The sequence below is a fragment of the Furipterus horrens genome, unplaced genomic scaffold (genome assembly GCF_987537825.1).
Source record: "Furipterus horrens unplaced genomic scaffold, mFurHor1.1.pri manual_scaffold_1, whole genome shotgun sequence".
Taxonomy (NCBI): domain Eukaryota; kingdom Metazoa; phylum Chordata; class Mammalia; order Chiroptera; family Furipteridae; genus Furipterus; species Furipterus horrens.
In genome coordinates, this window is record NW_028327171.1 from 169,984,753 (window position 1) to 170,008,265 (window position 23,513).

The window sequence follows — 23,513 nt, forward strand, 5'->3', positions numbered from 1 at the left end:
GCAGATTTTAAGGTAGTAGTAATAAAGATTTTCTAATCTCTCCGGGAAATTTTTAGGGAAATAAAACCCCTTTCTTCAACCCATCAATCCATTTCTCTCCTCCTATGGCAAGCCCTTAACAAGTACTTTAGTAAAGAACTGCGAATTAGTCAACTCTAAAAAAAAACAAAGGAATAATTTGATAACTTTCTTAGAGATAGGTTTCTTTTTTCCAGAATTGTCTATTCTCTTAGGCGACTCTTTGAGGAAGGAGGTCAAAGCATTGAGTTTGAGCAATTTAAATAAGAGGCATTGAATAATTGAAAAATGAGATGTTCAGTACAAGACCCATTCATTTAAATTATGTGAAAATCCAAGGTAGACGCTGTGTAATTAGGAGCCATGTAAGTCCTCAGGCAATTTCAGTGGGGGTTAGGAAATTGCTTTAATAGAATATGACAGGGTTCCTTTGTTTTTCATAAAATATTGTATTCCCTCTAGAAACATAACAAGTCCTTAATGAAATCGCAGCCCCTTTATTGTTAGAGAATACTTTTTATGTTTTGAGAGATCAACAATGTCAAAACAATTACTGCAAATTAATGATGGACAAACCTCAAAAGATTTAGAGGTTGGTTAGTTCAAACACAGGAAGCCTCATGTGAATTTATTTGAAGCCTCTAGTCAAAATCTCACCTGATAAGGTGCTCCCCTGAGAAAGATAAGGGCCAATGTAATGCAGGGTTGCTCTGGGGAGAAAATACTGGGCGAGGAGAGAGGAAATCCGATTTTTTCTTGTTCTGTTTTTACTCGCCCCCTGGATTACTCCAAAGAGATAACTAGCAATCTCTGGACATGCTTTTCTATATTCTTTTCTTTTGTTTGTTTGTTGAGGTTATTTATTCACTTATGAAGAGAAATAAAACATTTTCTTTGAAGAACTGGAATGCTTTGAGGAAAAAAAGAGAATTTTTGTAGTTTATAAGTGTAAAGTAAAACCCATGGTAGGATTAATAGCAATTAGTTTCTGCTAAGCCAGAAACACACACTTTAATTTAGTCCTCAAATAGTAAAATTATAGGTTCTAGCCAAGTCCATAAGCAAAATTATGGTGGTAACTGTGCATATTATAACCAATGCCACACATACTTAATGTGATTTATTAATAGCTAAGAAAATCGAGAAAGGAGCAAACCAGAAATTTGCTATATAAATAAGTCATGCCAAGATAAGCTTTTTTCCTTGTGTTAATATATTGGTATTTAGTAGTTAGTCAATACAGAATCCTTGCAAAGTAGACGTTTTTGTTTTAGACAAACATGACATTAACTAGCTTGTACTATCCTGGAGCAGAAAACTAAGTGTAGGCTGGATGATAATGTAAACCTAGAGTGCTCTGTAATTGTTCTTGTCTTATTTGGCTTTTTTTTTTTTTTCAACAATAAGGTTGAAGTCATAAAAGGAATTGCCTATCAAACTCCCAGACAACAAAAAAAGTTTGGTAGGGAGACTAAATATGTTGGATGACACCATCAAGATTCAAAACACTTAATAGGTTGGAACATATACTAAAATAAATCATATAAATTTTAAAAGGATAGAGTCTTCATTTTGGTTCAAATATACATACCTACAAACTGCACACACATTTATATATAACAGAGAAGGAACACTGACATTTAGTGGTTTATAAATAAATGGCCATGGTCTTTAGTTGATTGAAAGTTCAGAATGTGTACTAAGTGTGACATGACTGCCAAAAATATTAATGTAATGACAGCTCACACTGTTCCAAACTACTCACAAGCATTATTTTATTTATTCCTAGTATCATCATTTTACAGACGAAGAAACAGAAGTAGAAAGGGTAGGTAACTTATCTTGGGGCAGATTCAGGATATCAATGCCAGCATACTTCCCCAGAGATGCCCTGTATCTCTAATTACATGACTTTCAGTTCAGGGAAAGTAACTGCCCATTATTGTCTGGTCTGGAGTCTGGCTCATAGTTCTCTCTACATCTGGGGGATGAGGATAAAACACAATATAAACAAAAAGAGGCAAAACTATAGTAAATAGAGAGGCTTGCCTGGAGGGGAGAAAGCTTGGAGAAATCATAATAGGTGTTCTCAGATGTCTAGACTAGAGATAGTCAAGGAGAAGATTACACTTGTTTCTGTATCCCCATAGGAGATGGAAGTCACAAGAAGGCAAATTTCAACCCAATATATGTTCTTACTACATAAATGATCCAAACGAGGGTGTGCTGCCTTGTGAGATGGCATCTCATTCATGAAATGATCAAGAGGAGCCAGATTAAGGAACAGTGCTCTGCAGCAGTAGGAAGCTTGACCCAGATGACTTCTAGGATGCTCACAGAGATACAAAGATTTGGATAATCAGGGAAAAGTCTGAATCGTAAATACTTGTGCACTGCTTCACTTTCTCCACCCAACACACACACACACATGCACACACACACACACACACACACACACACACACACACACACTTTCCTCTATCTTCATCTATATCATTAAATGGTAGCAATTATACTGGATTTGCAGCTAGTAGATCTGAATTATAAACATTTTACTTACATCTCTGCCCCTTTGGTTTCTCTTTCTGTGATCAAGAAAGAAAGAAAGAAGGGAATGAAGATAGAAAGAAAGGCAGGGGAAGTAGAAGGGAGGGAGGAAAATGAAATGAAATAAGAATAAGAAAAATAGATTTAATCATGTTTCTTCATAACTTTCTAGACTTTTGGGAAACAATCATGAGATAATAGATTGGCTAGAGTTTGGGAGAAGAAAAAATATGTATTTTTTTAAAGCACTGTAAGTTCAAAGCACTGAAGGATTATTTCTCTGAAGCACTTTGGCTCAGTATCCTGTGTGAATCCTAGATCATCGGTTTGGTGCATATAAATTGGTTAATTGCATCCTGTCCTTTGACCACATGCTCTGTGTCCAAGTGAAACTGGCATTTGGTGAATGGCTATTCTTACTTCTATCAGGGACTGTGTGAGAGACAGAAGAGCTCAGTACAAACCTATCTCCAACCCCAAGAGACAACTCAGAATGGAATTCTTCATCATTGTGTACATAAAGGACCACACTTTTAGTAATGGGATACTTTTCTGCAAGTGAGAAAATTTTACATATAGATGAAAGACAGTTAAAATGGAAAAAACATAACTGCATACGCACATATATTTGCATGTGTACAGGGTATGTGAGATACAAAAACGTCAGAATATGGAACTTAAAAAATAAATAAATGCCCAAATCAATGCCCAGTGTTTATGCATTTCTAGCCAATGAAATATATGAACCATCATTTACCCCTTTTCACTCACACCAACTTTAAAATAAAGCTATAGAATTCATAGGAGATTATATAATAAACACAGGAATCTTCTAAGTGGTTTTAAAATGCAACTTTAAACTTAACATATTAAATTCTACTATTTGCATGTCAGGAATAAAAACATAAGCAGTTCAATTATAAACATAATATCCTTAAGAAGTTGGATATTTTATTATATCCTTAAGATAACATATATAGTTGGAAATGAGGTGGTTTATTTTTTAAATTTGTGTAGATTTATATTAAAGAAATACAACTGAATTTTGAAATCATAATTATAATATGGAGATTAAAAGGTATTCAACAAGAGGAAAGTCTTTTATTCTTATTTTTAATTATATTTATTAATTATGCTATTACAGTTTTCCTGATTTTTCCCCCCTTTGTCCCCCTCCATGCGGCACCTCCACTCCCTCAGGCAATGCCCACACCATTGTTCATGTTCATGAGCCATGAGTATAAGTTCTTTGGCTACTCCATTTCCTATACTGTACTTTACATCCCCATGGCTATTCTGTAACTACCTATTTGTACTTTTTAATCCTCTCAACTCTTTACCCATTCCCCCACACCACCCTCCCATCTTGCAACCACCAAAATGCTCTCTTTATCCATGATTCTGTCTCCGTTCTCGTTGGCTTAGTTTGTTTTTTAGATTCAATTGTTAATAGATATGTATTTATTGTCATTTTATTTATTGTAGTTCAGATCTTCTTTTTCTTAAATAAGTCACTTTAACATTTCATATAAAAATGCTTTGGTGATGAATAACTCCTTTAGTTTTTCCTTGTCTGGGAAGCACTTTATCTGCCCTTCAATTCTAAATGATATCTTTGCTGGGTAGAACAATCTTGGCTGTAGGTACCTGCTTTTTATGACATTAAATATTTCTTGCCAATCCCTTCTAGACTACAAAGTTTCTTTTGAGAAATCAGTTGACAGTCTTATGGGAACTCCCCTGTAGGTAACTAACTGCTTTTTTCTTGCTGCTTTTAAGATTCTCTCTTTATCTTTAACCTTTGGCAGTTTCATTATGATGTGATTTGGAGTGGCTTTCTTTGCATCCGTCTTGTTTGGGACTCTCTGTGCTTCTTGGACTTGCATGTCTATTTCCTTCACCAAATTAGGGAACTTTTCTTTTATTATTTTTTCAAATAGATTTCCAATTTCTTGCTCTTTCTCTTCTCCTTCTGGCATCCCTATGATGTGAATGTCAGACCTCTTGAAGTTGTCTGAGAGGCTGCTTAAACTATCCTCATTTTTTTGGATTCTTTTTTCTCTTGTTGTTCTGATTGTTTGATTTTTGCTTCCTTGTGTTCCAAATCATTGATTTGATTCTAGTCTTCATCCACTCTACTGATGTTTCCCTGTAAATTGTTCTTTATTTCAATTAGTGTATTCTTCATTTCCGACTGGATCTTTTTATGCTGCTGAGGTCCTCACTGAGTTCCTTGAGCATTTTTGTAATCAGTGCTTTGAAATCTACATTTGATAAGTTGCTTATCCCTGTTTCATTTAGCTCTTTTTCTGGAGCTTTTATTTGTTCTTTCATTTGAACCAGGTTTCTTTGTCTCCTCATTTTGGTAGCCTCCCTGTGTTTGTTTCTATGTATTAGGTAGAACTTCTTTGACTCTGTGTCTTGGTAGTGTAGCCTAATGTAGTAGGTATCCTGTAGGGCCTGGTGGCACAGCCTCCCCTATCATCCAAGCTGAGTACTCAAGGTTTTCCTTCCATATTGGCTGAGTACATCCTCCTCTTGTAGTTGAACTTTTGTTGCTGTTGGAAGGTCAATGGGAGGGATTTTCCCAGGCCAGTCAGCTGCAAGGATGCGCTGTGACCACTTACCACCAGTCTCCTCCCTCCATGGAGGATCAGCTGTGCAGCAGCAGGGAGGAAAGTCTTTTAGCTGAGTAATGGTTTGAGGTGAGAAGCATTACATATTGCTCAAAAGGGAAAGTTAAAAATAAATAACATGCTAAATAAAGTTGGGGTAAAACTATCAAGAATAATAAAATGTATTAAAAGCATTCCACAGATCGTCATTATAAATTTTCCATCATGGAACCTCTTTATGCTACAGGTTATTATAGCACTTTTTAAACTGATAGCTTGAATATCATTCTAAAAAAGTTCTTGATTTGATCTGCAATTAATTGGAAAGTTACAAATCTCTAAATAGAATGCTAAATACCCTTGTTTATACATGTAATGGAAAACTCCTTGGGGCTATAACAGAGATGGCTAATAGTCTACCAGAAGTTACTGCTCCCTTCTTTCTAGGCATGTAGCTAGATTATATTTCTGAGCCTCCCTTGCAGCCAGATGTGACCATGTGAAAAATCTCTTACCAATACACTATAAGAAGAACTTATGTGAGAAATTTTTACTTCACTTGCTGAAGAGGGAATTCCTGGTTTTGGACTTCCACTCCTAACTCCTTCCTTTGGGCTCTAATGGCCAGAACTTGGGAAACAGTGTGTGGAGAACCACTTCATCAGATGGTGGGGCTGCCATCAACTGATTCCCAAATAAAACAGGCAGAGCTTCCCTATTCACCTGAACCCCTCACCTTAGAAATGTTATGTGTGAGAAAAATAAGCATCTGTTTTGTAAGCTACCTTATTATTATCTCTTGTTATAGCAGCCTAACATTTTATCTAATTAATACATAAGCTTTAAGAGTATTTTCATTATCTTTTTGTACACAAAAATGTGGGCTTTAGGAGTAGACTTATATTTCAATATTTTAATAAAACTTACTGTATAAAAATTAAAAATAATACTCTACTATAATATCTAAAACTTAACTAGATTCTTTATTTTGATTTGTTTTATTTTATTTTCATTTCATTCAATTATACAACTGCAAGCTTTTATAAAAACAAATTATCTGAGTTTAGAGAGTTTGACTAAGAACAATTATCTCAGAAATGCTATCATCAACATGAAAGCAATACTTCCAAATTTTCTTGAGTTATTTTTATATCCAAATTCTTTTAACCAGGTAACTAGGTAGGACAGGGGGCAGGGAGAAATGGAAGCTTACTGAGCATAAAAGAGACTGCTATGGTCCTTATAAGTTTGGTCCTTTGCTGACATCTGAAAATTAGCATTTCAGGAGAGCTCCCACCATTCCCTAACTGATAAGGTTGGCTCACTGAGCCTAATCTATTTGTACAAACAATGTGGTTTATGCCGAACACCTGCTTTTCATCAGGGAATCTGAACTCCTGACACATGCTAGGCAGAGGGTGCCTATGTGATCAGCCTCCAGTAAAAACCGTGGCCACTGAATTTTTACTAAGCTTCCCTGATAGACAGCACTTCACACATGGTGTTACAATTTGATTTTGGAGGAATTATGCACCGTCTGTGTGACTCCACAGGGAGAGAATTCTTGGAAGCTTGCGTCTGGTTTCCTCCACACTTTGGCCCATGCACCTTTCCCCTGTGCTGGTTTTGTTTTGTATCCTTTCACTGTAATAAATTTTATGTTGAGTCCTATGAGTGTGTGTGAGTGTTCCTAGCGAATCGCCAAACCTATACAGAACCTCCAGTTTCCTAGTTCTCAATAGCCCTATGAGGCTGGCAGTTCATGTGTCATTATCCTCTTCACTTTCAAAGTAAGGGGCTGTGGTGCAGACCTGCCCAAGGTCAAGGGTTGTAGAGCATACTTAAGAGACAGGCCTACTGAATCCTAATCACCTTTTATTTCTCCTAAGTAAGTTTTTGCAATGTTTCTAAGAGCCCCAGAATTATGAGGGAAAGCCTGAGGAGTAACGAGTAGGATGGGGTGACAAGGTCAGCAGAAAGGCTCAAAATCTTCTATTTGGCTTCACCCAAGTAGCTTCACATTTATCCATTTTATATATAGAAATTCTGCTTACATTAGTATAAAGACAAGCACTCCAAAGACTTTTTAAATTTGTTTGAATACCACTGACTTATATCTTTTGGTTCTTTGTAGGTAAAATCAAAAATCAATGCTAAAAAATTCTTTTTGTTTTGTTTTGTTTTTATTTATTTAAGGTAAATAATCCACCACTAAGGAGGCTCACATATTTTAGCAAATGATTCTACTCTAGGTTTTTCAATCAGTAATTATTTATAGCCACAGCATAAATCTTTTATTCTGCTCTTATATAGCATTTACCAGTTAGTTCCTCTGCCATGTCCTTTGTCTTGAACTTCTCTATTCCTTACCACCCTCCTCTCTTACACCCATGACGCTACTGTTTCTTTCACACACACTAAACCTAAACCTGAAATAACTACAAGACCTGCCCTAATTAAGTTGTACCCAAGCCACTAACGGGCAAAAGAAGATTAGCTAGGATAAATTTGCTCTCAGCTCTCAGCTTTCCAGAGACCCTAATTATCATTGATTCCTACCAAATCTATTTACTGATGAGAGAACATAAACTTGAAGCCACACACACCTGGATTCAAATCTCATTTCACGATTCTCTGACTGTATGGCTTTGGGTAAGTCAGTTAACCTTCCTAAGTCTCAATAAATCTGCAAAATGGCAATAACATCACCCATCTTGAATGGCTGAAAATATTTTTTAAGTATATTTTATTGATTATGTTGTTACAGTAGTCCCATTTCTTTTCCTTTGCTCCCCTTCCCCCAGTACTCCCCTTCTCTCCAGCAATCCCATCCCCCTTAGTTCATGTCCATGGTTTGTGCATATAAGTTCTTTGGCTTCACCCTTTCCTATATTATTCTTAACGTCCCCCTGTTTATTTTGTACCTACCAATTATGCTTCTTAATCCCTGCACCATTTCCCCATTTCTCCCCCTCCCCCCTCCCAGCTGATAACCCTACAAGTGATTCCCATACCTATTATTTTTTATATTCACTTGTTGATAGTTGAGAGTTTGTTGTCATTTTAATGTTCATAGTTTTGATTTTCTTTTTCTTAATTAAGTCCCTTTAACATTTCATATAATAATGGCTTGGTGATGATGAACTCCTTTAGCTTTACCTTCTTTGGAAGCACTTTATCTGCCCTTCCATTCTAAATGATAGTTTGCTATCTTGGTTGTAGGTCCCTGCTTTTCATCACATTGAATACTGCTTGCCAGTCCCTTCTTGCCTGCAAGGTGTCTCATGAGAAATCAGCTGATCGTCTTATAGGTACCCCTTTGTAGGTAACTCTCTGTTTTTCTCTTGCTGCTTTTAAGATTCTCTCTTTATCTTTAACCTTTGGCATTTTAATTATGATGTGTCTTGGTGTGGTCCTCTTTGGGTCTAGCTTGTTTGGGAATCTCTGTGCTTCCTGAACTTGTATGTCTATTTTCTTTGTCAAATTTGGGAAGTTTTCCTTCATTATTTTTTCACATAAGCCTTAAATTTCTAGCTCTTCCTCTGCTCCTTCTGGCACCCCTATAATTCAGGTGTTGGCACATTTAAAGTTATCCCAGAGGTTCCTAAGCCTCTGCTTATTTTTTTCAATTCTTGTTTCCTCATTCTGTATTGGTTGACTGTTTTTTTCTTCCTTATGTTCCAAATCATTGATTTGAACTCTGGTTTCCTTCCCTTCGCCATTGGTTTTGCATGGATTTTCCTTTGCTTCACTTAGCATAGGCTTCACTTCTTCCCTGATGCCTTTGCCATACTTAAGCATATCTGTCAAGCTTGTGAGCATCTTTATCACCAGCTTTTTGAACTCTATGTGTTAGGTTGGCTATCTCCTTGTCACCTAGTTCTCACACCGGAATATAGATCTGTTCCCCCTTTTGGGCCATACTTCTCTGTCTCCTCAGCTTGACAGGCTCCTGTGTTTGTTTGCCTCTGTGTCTTAGGCAGAGCTGTTGCACCTGTTACATTGTAAGAGACAGAGCCTAAGGGTGACCTCTTTCACCACATTGTGGCGCTGTATGTGGGGGAGGGGTCTGAGAGGGAACAATGCTGCTTGCTCAGCACTCGCCCCTTTTCCAGGCATTTCTCCCACTTCCATATGGGACTGGCCTCTCTCTAGCTGTTGCGTTGGCTGTCATTCCCAAAGTGTATAGAACTGTGGGTGCCCTTTAAACAAGTGGACTCTGCTGAGACGGGAAGTTTATGCCTCTGCCCCAACCCTCACTGTTTGCACAGTCAAAAGCAATGAGGCTTTATTTTCCCCAGCGTTGGAGCAATGAGCTGTGGAGTCTGGTCTGGTGCTGGGAGCACTCCCCAGGTATCCCTCCCTACTTTTTAAAACATGTGACTGTGCTTTCCACTGGCCTGCCACTGTTGTTGCTGCTGCTGCCACCACACCATGTCCTCTCCACCCTGGCTCTGCCCCTCCTACCTGTCTTGATGAGTATTTCTTCTTTATATCATTGTTTGTTGGACTTCCATGCAGCTTGATTTTCTGGAACTTATGGTTGTCTCTAGTTTTGAGGTAGTTGTATTCCTTCTTAGTTGTGAAGGGAGATGTGGGGTGTCTTTCTAGGTCTCCATCTTGGCCAGAAGTCCAACAGTTGAAAATATTAAAAGAAACAGGTGTTCTCTTACCAACTCAAATGATTCAGCAGCCAGCAAACAGCAGCTTTGAACCTCATTGACCACAGGTAGTAGTTGGACAGCTGCTGAGTCATGAAAGTGATTAACCAGAATGTGGTTGTGGAGATGGTCTGAAGAGCTTAGCCCTTTGAAAGGGACTTTTCACCATTCATCTCACAGTGGAGTGCCCAGTTGTCTATGGGATCAGCTTTGTTGCATGTATCTGTTCCACCAGCTCTCAATCTTTATTATTTATAACAACGTGCTATGGAGTTTATTTAAAATTCAGATTTCTAAGAAATTCTGATTTGGTATTTGAGATTGGGCTGATGAATCACCTTTTTAAACAAGCACACCAAAGGGTCATGATGCAGGTGATCCTTGGACCACATTTTAAAACATTCTTCAACCTAGAACATTTTGACCCATAATTTTCAGTTCTAGTATAAGAAATTCCTAAGTTACAGTCCTGATGGAATAAATAAAATAAGTAAAGTCCTTAATACTGTGGTGCTTGTAAGGAGTTTTTCTCTTCTTGGTTCCTCAGATATTGTTAGGGGCTGAGCTGGGGGTTCATGTGTAGGCCATGGCCAGACAATGTACTCTACAAGGTAAACTGTTCATGAGTGTGAAAGTTAGATGCATTCAGAAGTATTCTGGAAGAGTTGAAAAGTATGCTGTTATGTTGAAGGTGATCAGATGTATCTTGTTATATTTCAAAGTTTCATCTGTGCCTCACACAAGGCACAGGCTGTTTCCTAATTCCCAACTTCCTAGACTTGCTGTGCCTTCAGGCTGTGATGAAGGCTCATCTAGTAAAGTCCAGTTTCACAAATAGATGTTCTCTGCTGTCTGCATTCTGTGCTAGACCTCTGTACCTCAATAAACATACACTTGCTCATGCTAAAATATGTGTGAGCATGATCATTTGTGTGCAGTCCAGTGAACCAATGAACTGTATATATTCCATCTTTAACTGGTTAACTTCCTATCACCTCCATTTGCTGCAACATCATCTTCAGGTTCCCCATGACAATTTATTTCACTGATGAAGATAAAAGAATTATAGCTATCTACTTCTTATTCTGATATTGCATGCATTCTATGTGTCATACACTATGCTAGGTACTATATATTTTAAGCAATGACTAAGATATAATCCCTGAAGTTGAGAAGCTCACAGTCTGGTGAACAAGACAGAAACAGTACAATTCTATCAACCATACAATTTGTCAAGTGTTTTAACAATATAATGTCATACTGGGAGCACAGGAAAACAAAGTTGAATTGGTTGGAAGGGGAAAGCTTGGGAACATAGGGAAGTTGTAGAGAGGAGGCAACATTTAAGTAAGCTCTTAAAGAAGAATTAGGACTATGACAGAGAAGCATTATAGACACAGCAAATAACATGCAAAGACTCAGAGTTGCAAACATCTGTTGTGTCTGGAGCAGAAGGAGTGTGGAGGCACTGAGGATTGTAACCAGAGAAGTAGAACACGATTATATTTTGAAGGGCCAGGCTAAGGGGTTTGAACCATCTCCTATGGGAAGCAAGCAAAAATACAACTTGTTGGCAATATACAGGAGGAATGGGAAAAAATGAAAATAAAATTAATTTAGGAAACTTGCAAATCTCTAGGCCAGAGAGGACAAGAGCCTGACCAGAAACATAGGCAGTAGAAATGAAGACAATGACATAAACTTGAGAATATTTTAGAGGCCAAATACACAGTCCTTACTAATCAATTGGATGTACATATGGAGAAAGAGAATATGACCTTGGATAAGAGTAAATGAGGATGCCACATGCTGCTTTGTGGAATATAGATCAGGGAGTAGGTTTGGCAGAACACAACAATTTGCCATTGAGGGGGGCAGGCAGGTTATTGATCTAGTGGATTTAGAGATGATCTGTTGCAATTAATGCTAAATCCATATGGAGTTGGCAAATTTAGAGGGGAAAAAAGGAAAAATAATAAACAGGATTACCAGTTTATTTTTATTTGCTGATAAACATTTTTAGTACAAGTATGACCCATGTAATGTAATATTTGGAGCATATTCATTCTAAAATTTATGAGCAAAATAATTTTGTCTATAGACATGCAAACTCTGCCCTAATGGAAAAATGTTAATTGAGTCCACTTTTAAAATAAAAAAATAATTTAATAAACAGTTCTGCCTCTATTTCTCATTCATCTTGATGTTGATCATATCCAGTGTGTCAGATCTTTGGATTCTCTTTTAAATCAGTTATAACATGTTTGATCCCTCATTGATTAATGAGTTAAGAAAAATCTTTAACATGTAATCATTTTATATTTGTGTGAGGGTCATGATTCTACCATTTTTGAAAACTGTATTTTAAACAGGGCCAAGAAATGAGTCCTCTGCCCCTAAGGACAGTTCACTTTGTTCATGCTGTAGCTGCAATCACCATCTGCAAAGTTCTTCTCAGAGTTTCCATCCTGCAATATCTTTTCTCAATTGCTTTTATCTGACACTGGTTAAATTGAGGGGTTTGTACCTATACAGAAAGTTAATAAAGGGTCATTATTAACTGTTCTGGCATGTTAATAACTTCTAAATTGGAGGGACATTATATGATAATCTGAACAAGTCAATCATTTAAAAAGCAATGTGACTTAGTCCATTTTCAATTTGCAAAACCTGAGAAATGAAAACACTCGATTACCCAAGCAGGCACTTAGAACACAAACATGGTGACACAGTGACCTGTCCTGCTCCTGAGAAACCCAGCCTGCCTTTCTCCTTTGGTGTGGTCATGAGGTCACCGTAAGTCCTCTTCATTCAGTTACCACATCAGTGTTTAGGAAATGCCCATCCCATGGCCTTGGGTTAGATGCTGAGGATGCAAAGATGGATAGACACAGTCCCACAGACAGACAGACTATTCCAACAAGGTGGTAAGTATTATGGTGTGGGAAAGACAGCCCAGAGAAGACAGATCTCTCATCTTCACTTGTGGGTCAGGGAAGGCACTTAAACTGAGCCCTGAAGGATGCAAAGCAGCTAAACAGGTGAAGCAGGAGAAATCTAAGGTTCTAAGAATGGGATTTATATGGGCAAAGGCCTAAGGTGACAGAGACCACAAACCACCTGGAATGTAGAATGCAATAAATAATAGTGTGGAGGAAGGCAAGGGTCAGGCTGCTATATGTTACACCTGTCCAGAAAGAAAAAAAATCAAATAATAATATCCAGCATTTCTTAGATGCTTACTAGATACCAGGGATTATAATAAGTATTTTACAAATATTGTCCCATTGATTCCTCACCAAATCCTAAAGGTTCAGTAGGTTTCCTTCTCTATATTGTATTTTAATCACAACTCATATATATATACTTGCTGTAACACATTAAACAGTCCCTGGAACCCTAATCCCTAGCAAAAGTGACAATTTGACTTATATTCTTCTACATACTTCTCAATGTTCACCACAAATATAAATGTACAAAAACATACATATGTATAAAAATGGGTTTATACCTTACACATTTTTTATAATAGCTTATTTAATTTAGCAATATACATGGGCATCCCTCCAGATTGTTACATATAGATATAAATCACTTTTAAACATAGACATAATAGTTCATAGTAAGAATGTACCAGAATTTATTCAGCTATTTCCCTACTAATGGACATTCAGGGTTTGTTTCCTTACTATAAACATTACTGAAATAAACGCAGCTTTGTTACTATATCCTTAAATACTGATGCTTTCATTTTTGTAGATTTCCCTAAAGTGGATAAGCACACTAAAAATGTTAGAGATACTGTAACACTAAATTGTTAATGCCTATTTATTTTTATACATCTGCAAAATTACAGGAAAAAAAGAAAAACTGTTTCTCCAGATTATTCCTCGAGCTTTGTGCAGAATGATGAGGTCCCTCAGGTCCTTTTTTATGGTCAACCTGAAGGTTTTAGGTTGAATTTCACATACTTGGACAATGAAACAAACAAACAAAAATGTTGAATACTAAAACATCTCTTTATACCCCCAGCCCTTCATTAACTGTGAGGGATTCCTTGCTCACTGCTGGGGTTGAGCAGGTGCTGGGCTGTCAGGCTGCCAGATTCTAGTCAAATTATGAATGAACACCTGTCATCACAGTCACATGACTTGCCCCTTCTGACTGAGCCACTAGACAATCAAGTCAAAATTTACTACCACAACCATAATTTCATTTTTAGACATATAAGAAAATAAATCCTTTAGAACTATTTGCTACATAATATACTTTTGAAGACTTACCTGTATTATTTCTAACTAGGTTTGGAGATTAAGGCAGAAATGGCACTTTAAAAAAAGAGAAAGACATCAAAACTATGACTAACAAAATGGCAATAAATACATATCTATCAACAATTGAACCTAAAAAACAAACTAAGCAAACAAGAAGAACAGAGACAGAATCATGGATACGTAGAGCATTTTGATGGTTGCCAGATGGGTGGGAGATGTAGGGGAATGGGTGAAGAGGTGAGGGGATTAAGAACTACAGATAGGCAGGTAGTCACAAAACAGCCATGGAGATGTAAAGTACAGTATAGGAAATGTAGCCAAAGAACTTATACACATGACCCATGGACATGAACAATGGTGTGGGGATTGCCTGAGGGAGTGGGGGGGGGGGGGTGCTGGGTGGAGGGAAAAAAAAGGGGAAAAATTGGGGGAAAGGGAAAATTTGGTACAACTCTAATAGCATAATCAATAAAATATAATTTTTAAAAAAGAACAAAGATGCAGGGGGCAATTCTTAAGTCTAAAATTAAAACATAAGCCTTATTTTAAAACTGAGCAATTTACCCCCCTCCTTGTTTTGACATCAGTGCACTGGCTTTTGGCTAGTGAATAAGTTAGAAATTAAAGGCTCTTCTTATCAAATATTTAGCAACATTGTTATTATTAGCAAGGCTTAAAGTTCCCTTTGTCCTGTGTAACTCTTAGGCAGCATCAGAAGCATCTGCAAAAGCTACACTTTGTGGTGGGTCTTTGCTATTCTGTTGGACCTTTATGCTCCCTTCAAAGCCCCTGGCCCTCAGGTTTGAGGATATCCCTCATTATTAGTCTAAGTCAGAGAGAGTCTACCTATCACAATGTGCACCAGATGCTGATCTTTTAGCCCCTGGTACTGTTAGCAGACATCCAACTTAGGCTCGTTGATTTGATGTACCCTGCTGGACTTTACCAAGGAAGCTCATGACTCAAGAAAAAGGCATTTTTCTAGAATCCATTCTGGTGAAAGTAGATGCAGTGTCCAGAAGTAATTTAGAAGTTCTGGTGGACTCATTCAGCCGCAATATCAGTGGTGTTGGCATTGCCTGGTGGGCATCTGTGCCCAAAGTGGAAGCAGAAGGGCATCCACTGGACCAGTTTTGCTGCATAGTATTGACTACTGTTCATGGCTAAAGAAAGAGATTTCATGCCAGCTCATGAGTCCTCCTAGAGAGTCTATGAGCTATTGAATCTCCTTTAATGAACTCCTTTTAGGCTGAAATTAGCCAGACTGGATTCTGTTGTCTGCAACTAAGAAGCCCTTTGATAGCCCCTCAAAACTAAGATAAATGTTTGTGGGTTTAAAGTATTTAATAAGCTAAAGATTTAGGACTTCTGGCCAAAATGGAGGCGTAGACAGACACACTGCATCTCCCTCCACAGCTAACAAGGAATACAACTACCTCAGAACTAGAAACAACCAGAAGTTCCAGAAAATCAAACTTCATGAAAGTCCAGCAAACAAAGATATAAACAAGAAATATTCATCCAGAGACTTCCGGCCAAGATGGAGGCTTGGACAGACACGCTCAGTCTCCCTCTACAACTAGAGAGGAATACAACTACTGCAAAACAAAAGATAACTAGAAATTCCAGAAAATAAAACTACAAGGAAGCCCAACATATGAAGTTATAAACCAGCAGCGCCCTTTGGGCAGGTAGGAAGAGCGAAAGGGGGCGGTGCTGTTTGCGGTCGCACCAGGGACAGAGGCAGGGAGAGCAATCCCAGCAGCAGGGAGAACAATCCCAGCGGCAGGGAGAACAATCCCGGCTGCAGTCAAACCCCCGGCAGCTTGCAACCCCAACGCTGGGAGAAGCAGCCACCACATCGCCTTGAACAGTGAGGCCCAGAGGGCGGGAGGACGGATCCCGGTTTCCTAGTGGAATAACTGTGTGAATCCATCTTGGACCTCCGCCCCCACACAAACTGCCACAGGGCTGCGAAATAGGTTGTGGATTGCTGCTGGTCGCTGGGTTGTGACGACAAAGGGCCACGGCGCAGTGAAAAAGGTTGCGGATTGCCGCCGGTCGCTGGCTCGTGACGAGTACACAGGCACTGCCCCCTATAGCAGGCCCAAGAAAACAAAACGCATCTGTCAAAATGAGGCAGACAACTATAGAAATCCCGGTAGCGCAGCTCACCAGGCAACCAATGAAGAATCTGACAGATGAACAAATAAGAAACCTGTCAGAGGCTCAGTTCAGGGCCATTGTTATCAGGTGGCTTACAGAATTAACAAAAGATCTGGAAAAAGATGAGAAAGAATCGAAAAACACTCATACTGAAAGGAACAAAACCACATACGAGACAGATGGTGAGGAAATAAAATCCAGAGTTCAAATCAACAAACCAGAACACAGAGAAGGAACAAACGGTCAACCAGTGCAGAGAGAAAAAACGGGAAGCAAGGAAAATGATGAGAGGATCAGAAACCTCTGGGACAGCTATAAAAGGCCCAACATAAGAATCGTTGGTTTGCCAGAGGGCGAAGAAGATGAACTAGAAATTGAAAAATTAAGTGAAAATATAATAAAGCAGAACTTCCCAAACTTGGGGAAGGAAATACACTTACAGGTCCAGGAAGCACAGAGAGTTCCAAAAAAACTGGACCCAGGGAGAACCACTCCAAGACACATTATAATCAAAATGTCAAAAGTTAAAGATAAAGAGAAAATCTTAAAAGCAGCAAGAGAGAAGAAAAGAATTATGTACAAAGGGGTCCCAATTAGACTATCAGCTGACTTCTCAAGGGAGACCCTGCAGGCAAGAAGGGATTGGCAAGAAATATTCGAAGTAATTAAAAGCAAAAACCTACAACCACGAATACTCTATCCAGTGAAACTGTCATTCAGAATAGAAGGGCAGAGAAAGTGTTTCCAGGACAAAACAAAACTGAAAGAGTTCATTAGATCCAAACCACTGTTATATGAGATGTTAAAGGAACTGGTTTAGAAAAAGGAGGATCAAAACTATGAAATCTAAAATGAAAACTGCATCACAAGAAACAACAACAGAACTAGGGAATTGAAACAAAGGCAAACTAAACAGGCAACGAGAGTGGAAAAAGAACTGTAGGTATGGGGAACATATTGGGGGGAGGTCAACAGGGAGGGGGAAGGGGGAGAGGGAGGGAGATGGTATAGGAATTAAGGATCATGGTAGGAGGAAATGGAATAGACAGAGAGAGGTTGAGAAGAACTATATGCACAACTAATGGACATGGTCTAAAAGGGGGGGACAACTGGAGGGAGGGGGGCCACCGGGTGGAGGGGAGAAGAGGGAAGGGAAATTGGACAAATGTAACATTATAATCAATAAAACACATTAAAAAATTAAAAAAGAAAAAAAAAAGAAATATTCATCCAGACACGTAGGAGGGGCAGAGCCGGGGTGGAGAGAACACGGTGTGGTGGCAGCAGCAGAAGTGGCAGTAGCAGGCCAGCAGAAAGTGCAGTCACATGTTTTAAAAAGTCAGGAGGGACACCAGGGGAACGTGCCCAGCTCCTCACCAGACCATGCAGCTCACGATCCCAGCACTGGGGAAAATCAAGCCTCATTGCTTCTGACTATGCAGACCAGTGGGGGTTGGAGTGGAGGCAGAAACTTCCAGTCTCTCAGTGGAGTCCTCTTGTTTAAAGGGCTGCCACCATCCTAGAACATCCATATACCCACCCACTCTGGGAACAACAGCCGGGGCAACAGCTAGAGAGGTGCCGGTCCCATACAGAAGTGGGAGAAGTGCCTGGAAAAGCGGTGAGTGCCAGGCAGGCGGCATTGTTCCCTCTCGGACCCCTCCCCCACACACAGCACCACAACGTGGTGAAACAGGTCGCCCTGTACTGATGAATACCTAAGGCTCCACCCCTTACAACGTAACAGGAGCGACAGCTCTACCTGGGACATGGAGGCAAACAAACACAGGAGCCTGTCAGAATGAGGAAACAGAGAAATATGGCCCAAAAGGGGGAACGGATCAAGGTTCCAGTGGGAGAACTAAGTGACGAGGAGATAGCCAACCTAACAGATGAGAAGATAGCCAACCTAACAGATGTAGAATTCAAAACACTGGTGAGAAAAGTGCTCACAGGCTTGACAGATATGCTTGAGTAGGGTAAATGCATAAGAGAAGAAGTGACGGCTATGCTACGTGAAACGAAGGAAAATCCACACAAAACCAGTGGTGAAGGGAAGGAAATCGGGGTTCAAATCAATGACTTGGAACATAAGGAAGAAAAAAACAGTCAACCAGTGCAAAATGAGAAAGCAAGAATTGAAAAAAATGTGAAAAACTTCCTAAATTTTGGGAAGGAGATGGACATACAGGTCCAGGAAGCATGGAGTGTCCCAGGCAAGGTGGACCCAGAGGGGACCACACAAGGACGAATCATGATTGAAATGCCAAAGGTGAAAGATAAAGAGAGTCCTGGGGGCAGCAAGAGAGAGGCAGAGAGTTGCCTACAGGGGGTGCCTATAGGACTCTCAGCTGATTTCTCAGAGGACACTGTGCAGGCAGGAAGGGACTGGCAAGCAGTATTCAATGCGATGAAAGGCAAACTGCAACCAGGATTACTCTATCCAGCAAAGCTATCATTTAGAATAGAAGGGCAGATGAAGTGCTTCCCAGACAAGGTGAAGCTAAAGGAGTTCATCATTACCAGGCCATTATTATATGAAATGTCCAAAGGACTTACTTAAGAAAAAGAAGATCAAAACTATGAACACTAAAGTAACAACAAACTCACAACTGTCAACAACTGAATATAAAAAATAAAAACAAAATCCAACTAAGCAAACCAAAATAGGAACAGAATCATAGGTATGGGGATCATTTGGAGGGTTATAAACTGGGAGGGGGGAAGGGGAGAAATAGGGATATGGTACAGGGATTAAGAAGCATAATCCATTCAGCCCTTGTACAACCTGCCCTGGCAAAGCAACGCCATTTCCCTTCTTCAGTGTGCTGAACAACTACAGTGGTGTAATATAGGACATGAGAGGACAGATTCTGGGTTCAGCCTACCTGAGCTCACACCCCAGCTCTGCTGTTCATGAGCTCACTGTGATTTTGAACAAGTTACTGAACTTTTCTGTTTCTCAATGTCCTTATCTTTAAAATGGGGCTGATAATAGGGCCTGTTTCATAGCACTGTTTTGAGGATTAAGTTACTATACAAAATATTTAGAACAGTGTCTGGCATAAAATACTTCAATAAATGTTAGCTATTATAATTATTAAATCTGAAATCAGTTAATGTCCTTGAACATTATTCAAATTTATATGTATGCAAATTCCACTAATGTATGCTCAATGATGCCAACATTAATCATATCAGAATTTGCCCCATAAGCATATTTTGAGCACAGGCTAATGTGCCCGTATGCATAGGACTTCAACAGCCACTATTTCACAGACTAGCAGTGAGAATGTTTTTCAGTGAACTTTGCCCTGAAAGTTAACAAATGATAAGAAAGTTCATTCAGTGGGATTTTAAAGGCAGCTAAATTGCCCCAAGTTTAGACTACCTGAAGCTCTTCGGATAAGGCTCATCTTGGCAGCGAGGTTACCAAATCCATGACCTCTGCTAGTTAATATGAAGGGGATGGAGTAAGGGGAGACCAACATGAATATAGAGTGTGAGATGAAAGAGAAAGTGGCCCTGACACGCTGAAGACTTCTCTTGGGAAAAACATACAAGCTTGTGAAACACGAGTTTTAAGAAGAGTTGCCGGTCTTCCCCCCACCCCATTCTATTTTTTACATATATAATTTCTGCTAATTACTTGGTCATTATTTAAGGTAATTACCAGGGTTGACCAACAAGCCAAATAGACTCAAAAGCATCTCAGAGGAATTCATTTTTCTATCCTAACAAAACTATTTCCTGTTTACTTCCTAAGACCAAAATCATAAAAGTGTTTTCCCATTTACCATGGTAACAACAGGTTATCAACTCACTCAGGACAAGATGCAAGTTTCCACCAGATTATAAGATTTTTTCTATAGTTCTTATTTGCCAAACACTCCACATTCATTTACAAGTTAACATCCAACCACCCACGAGGGTCAGGAAATTATTTCAAACAAGACCCTTTTACTTTTGCAATACTTTTTACTGGTTCTATTTTTAATCAGCCAATTAATTGCCAAAAATATTAATTCGGTTTTAATTTCATAGTTAGAATAAAATGGAGCAAGCTTTTTACTCCAAACTTTATGCAAAATTTAGCATGTAACTATCTTTGGCTCCAGGATTATTCAAGGGAGTTAGTTCCAAGAGGGATAAGAAAATAATAAAGTAGTAATAGTCCAGATTTCATAGCTGTTATGGACTGAATTGTGTCTTCCCAAAATTCATATGCTGAAGCTTTTACCATGCCCCACTCCCCCAACCCCAGTACCTCATAATGTGACTGCAGTTGGAGATAGGGCTTTTAAAGAGGTGATTAAGTTAAAATGGTGTCTTTCGGGTAGGGCCCTAATTGATTCTGATCGGTGTCCTTGTAAGAAGAGATTAAGCCACAAAAAGAGACATTGAGTGTGCACAGAAGGACAACCATGTGAAGAGGCAGCCTTAGGGTACCATCTGCAAACCAAGGAGACAGTCCTCAGAGGAAACCAACCCTGCCGATACCATGATATATATATCTTCTTTTTTTTTTTTTTTTTTTTTTTTATTGTCACCTAAAGACATGTTCATTGATTTTAGATAGAGGGAAAGGGAGAGAGAAAAAGAGGGAGAGAAACATGAATTGATTGCCTTTTGCAGACTGAGGACCAAATCTGCAACCTAGGTATGTGCCCTGACAAGGAATCAAACCTGCAGCTTTTTGGTTTATGGGATGATGCCCAACAAACTGAGCCACACTAGCCAGAACAACCCTGATATTTTTTTTATAGCAGATCTAGCAGACTCATGCTAAGAATTCTAGTGTAGTGGTTAATTCTCTATGGAATGACAAACCAAATTCTTAAACTCTGTGCCATAGTCAATGATACAGTCATAAATAAAATTGTTAAGTACTCATCTTTGGTCCCTCTTCTCTTGTCTTCTTTACCCAGTGTCCTTGGTCGGCATGGGAACAGTTGCTGTGAACCCCATTCTGTTCTGCTCTCCCTGAATGTGATCTCCAGGTTTCCAGCAGACTTCTTCCTTCAGTTGTTCTCAAATATTAGCCTGATGCATCAAAAATCACTAAAGGGCTTGTGAGAACAGATTGCTGGGCCCCACTCAGAATTTCTGACACAGCAGATGTGAGATAATTTGCATTCCTAACAAGTTGCTAGTGCTACTGATGCTCTCAGAGCCACTGTACCAGCCATCTCCCCACCTCAGCTGTATCTGCAATAAAAAACAGTGCCATATATATATATGAAGGGCTCTGCTTAGACCTGGCAGGCTAAGCTTATCAACTAACTTAGGCTAATGCAAAGAAATATATTACCTCCTCCCAAGGTATTAGATTTCATAAGGTCATTTAGAGAGAATATTAATGATGGCTAAAAATATCTCGTTTAAGTCATAAGCAGGCTATATTATTTAGGGAAGACTAATTACTTTTACAACTAGCCCCCCAAATCTCAGTGGCTCAGTCAAAGTTTATGTCTCACTCACAGACCAATGCAGGTTGTGGGGTGTGATGGTTACTCTGCTCCATGTAGTCATTAGGGGACCCAAGTTCATTCTATCTAGTGGCTCCACATCCTCTATAGACTTGAAGTCCTTCACTGGACCCTCTATCTGGCAGCAGATGAGGGAAGAGAAGAGGATTTGTGGGAGGTTCTTAGAGGCCATGATTTTCACTCACTTTCCACACCCCCATCATTTCCACCCATGTTCCGTTGGCCAGAACTCAGTTACATAATCACAAGTATGAGGGATACTGGGAAATATAGTCTAGATGAGAGGAAAGAGGAAAAAAGGGTTGGTGAACCACCCAGCCAACCTCAGCCACATGGAGCTTCCGTGAAATCATGAAACCAGGGCAATTTCAAAGGGCCAACCATGCATGCAGATTTAGGTCACTGGCCATTCTTGGAAGAGAACTGTGAAGTTGTCCTAATTGTTCTGGTTTCCTTGTGCCAGGCCATGAAACAAGGTGTTTGGGTATTCATGCAACCTAAGGTAAATAAAATAATACAAAGTAGCTGAGCAGATCAAAGTAGTCAATATTCGTGTGTCCAAACCAGTTAATCTGGAAGCAAGCATTTGCTGGAGAAGAATGCAGGGCAGAAGAAGAGATATAATTTGCCAAGAACAGAAGTACATATTATACATAAATTCTATCACTCCACCTTGATGGCCCTATAGATTCTGATTTTACAAATGAAGGAAGAAAGGCTCAGAGGAGGTAAGTAAATTGATTGACCAAGAAAGGCTAAGTGGAGTCAGGATTTGAACCAGGACTGTGCGACTACAATGGTCAGTCTGTTTTGCGTCTTTACCATACTGCCTCAACTTTGGCAATACAAGTTGCATAACTTTTAGTTGATTAATTTAAATCAACTAAATTTACCACAGAGTATATCTGTCTCAGAAACCCGTCAACTGCCCACATGGCTCCTAAGTCACCAGCTTTGGAAAGAGAGTGCTCCACTTTCACCAGGCGGGTCCTTCACCTCTTGGTCTCTTTGAACCTCAGTGACCACATCATGAAGTGGGAGTCATCTCACTGTCTTGTGAGGGTACATAACCCATGTCATAGCCCCTGAGACCTTTCTGGCATTCTCATGTGACATTGGCGGGAGAGGCGCTGGGTGAGGAGATGTGTTAGTATCCTCAGACCTGTTCTTAGCCTAACACCAAGCATTTCACGCATACATGAGCACTTAATAAATGTGGGTAGGTAGGCAGGTAATGGTGATAAATGAAAGTAAGTGTAACACATCGACAAGGTTTTATTGCAGCCTTATCTGAAAGTGAAAGGCATATTCCAAGTTTTGTCCTGGCTTATCCAATCCTACTTGATAACGAATACTGGCCAGGGCCTGAACCAAGATAACAGCTGCTTGGTCCTTTTGCTTCCCCATATTCAAGGCAAATGGAGACACTCAGGGTTCACCTGTCTCATCCCACCCTAGCATTGCTTAGGAACTTACCTCCACCAACTTCCCTAGTGCCATGCCCTCCCTTAGACCTTGCTTTAAGACACACAGAGCAGCCAGGAACAATTTCTCTGCCCCCTGAGCTGCCAGGGGTCCTCCTAAGGTGTACCTCCCCATGGAACTTAACGTTCCTGCTTTTTGCATAGAAATGAATGAGCACACTTCCACAGAAGCAGCATGGTAGACTGAGACAAGGAAGGGCTTTTTGTGTCACAGAGCCCTGCCACTTTCCAAATAGGTGTCCATGTCAATCATTTCCTC

At 39.5% G+C, this 23,513-nt stretch overlaps 1 long non-coding RNA gene across 1 annotated transcript in view; it reads right to left on the reverse strand.

Moving 5' to 3' along the window:
- Positions 1 to 21,121: 21,121 nt before the first annotated feature.
- Positions 21,122 to 23,513, reverse strand: part of LOC150022263 (uncharacterized) — a 138,588-nt gene continuing 136,196 nt past the window's right edge. Inside the window, exon 3 of the long non-coding RNA XR_016509253.1 lies at positions 21,122 to 21,489. This is a non-coding gene — a long non-coding RNA (uncharacterized LOC150022263). The remainder of the gene's footprint in view (positions 21,490 to 23,513) is intronic.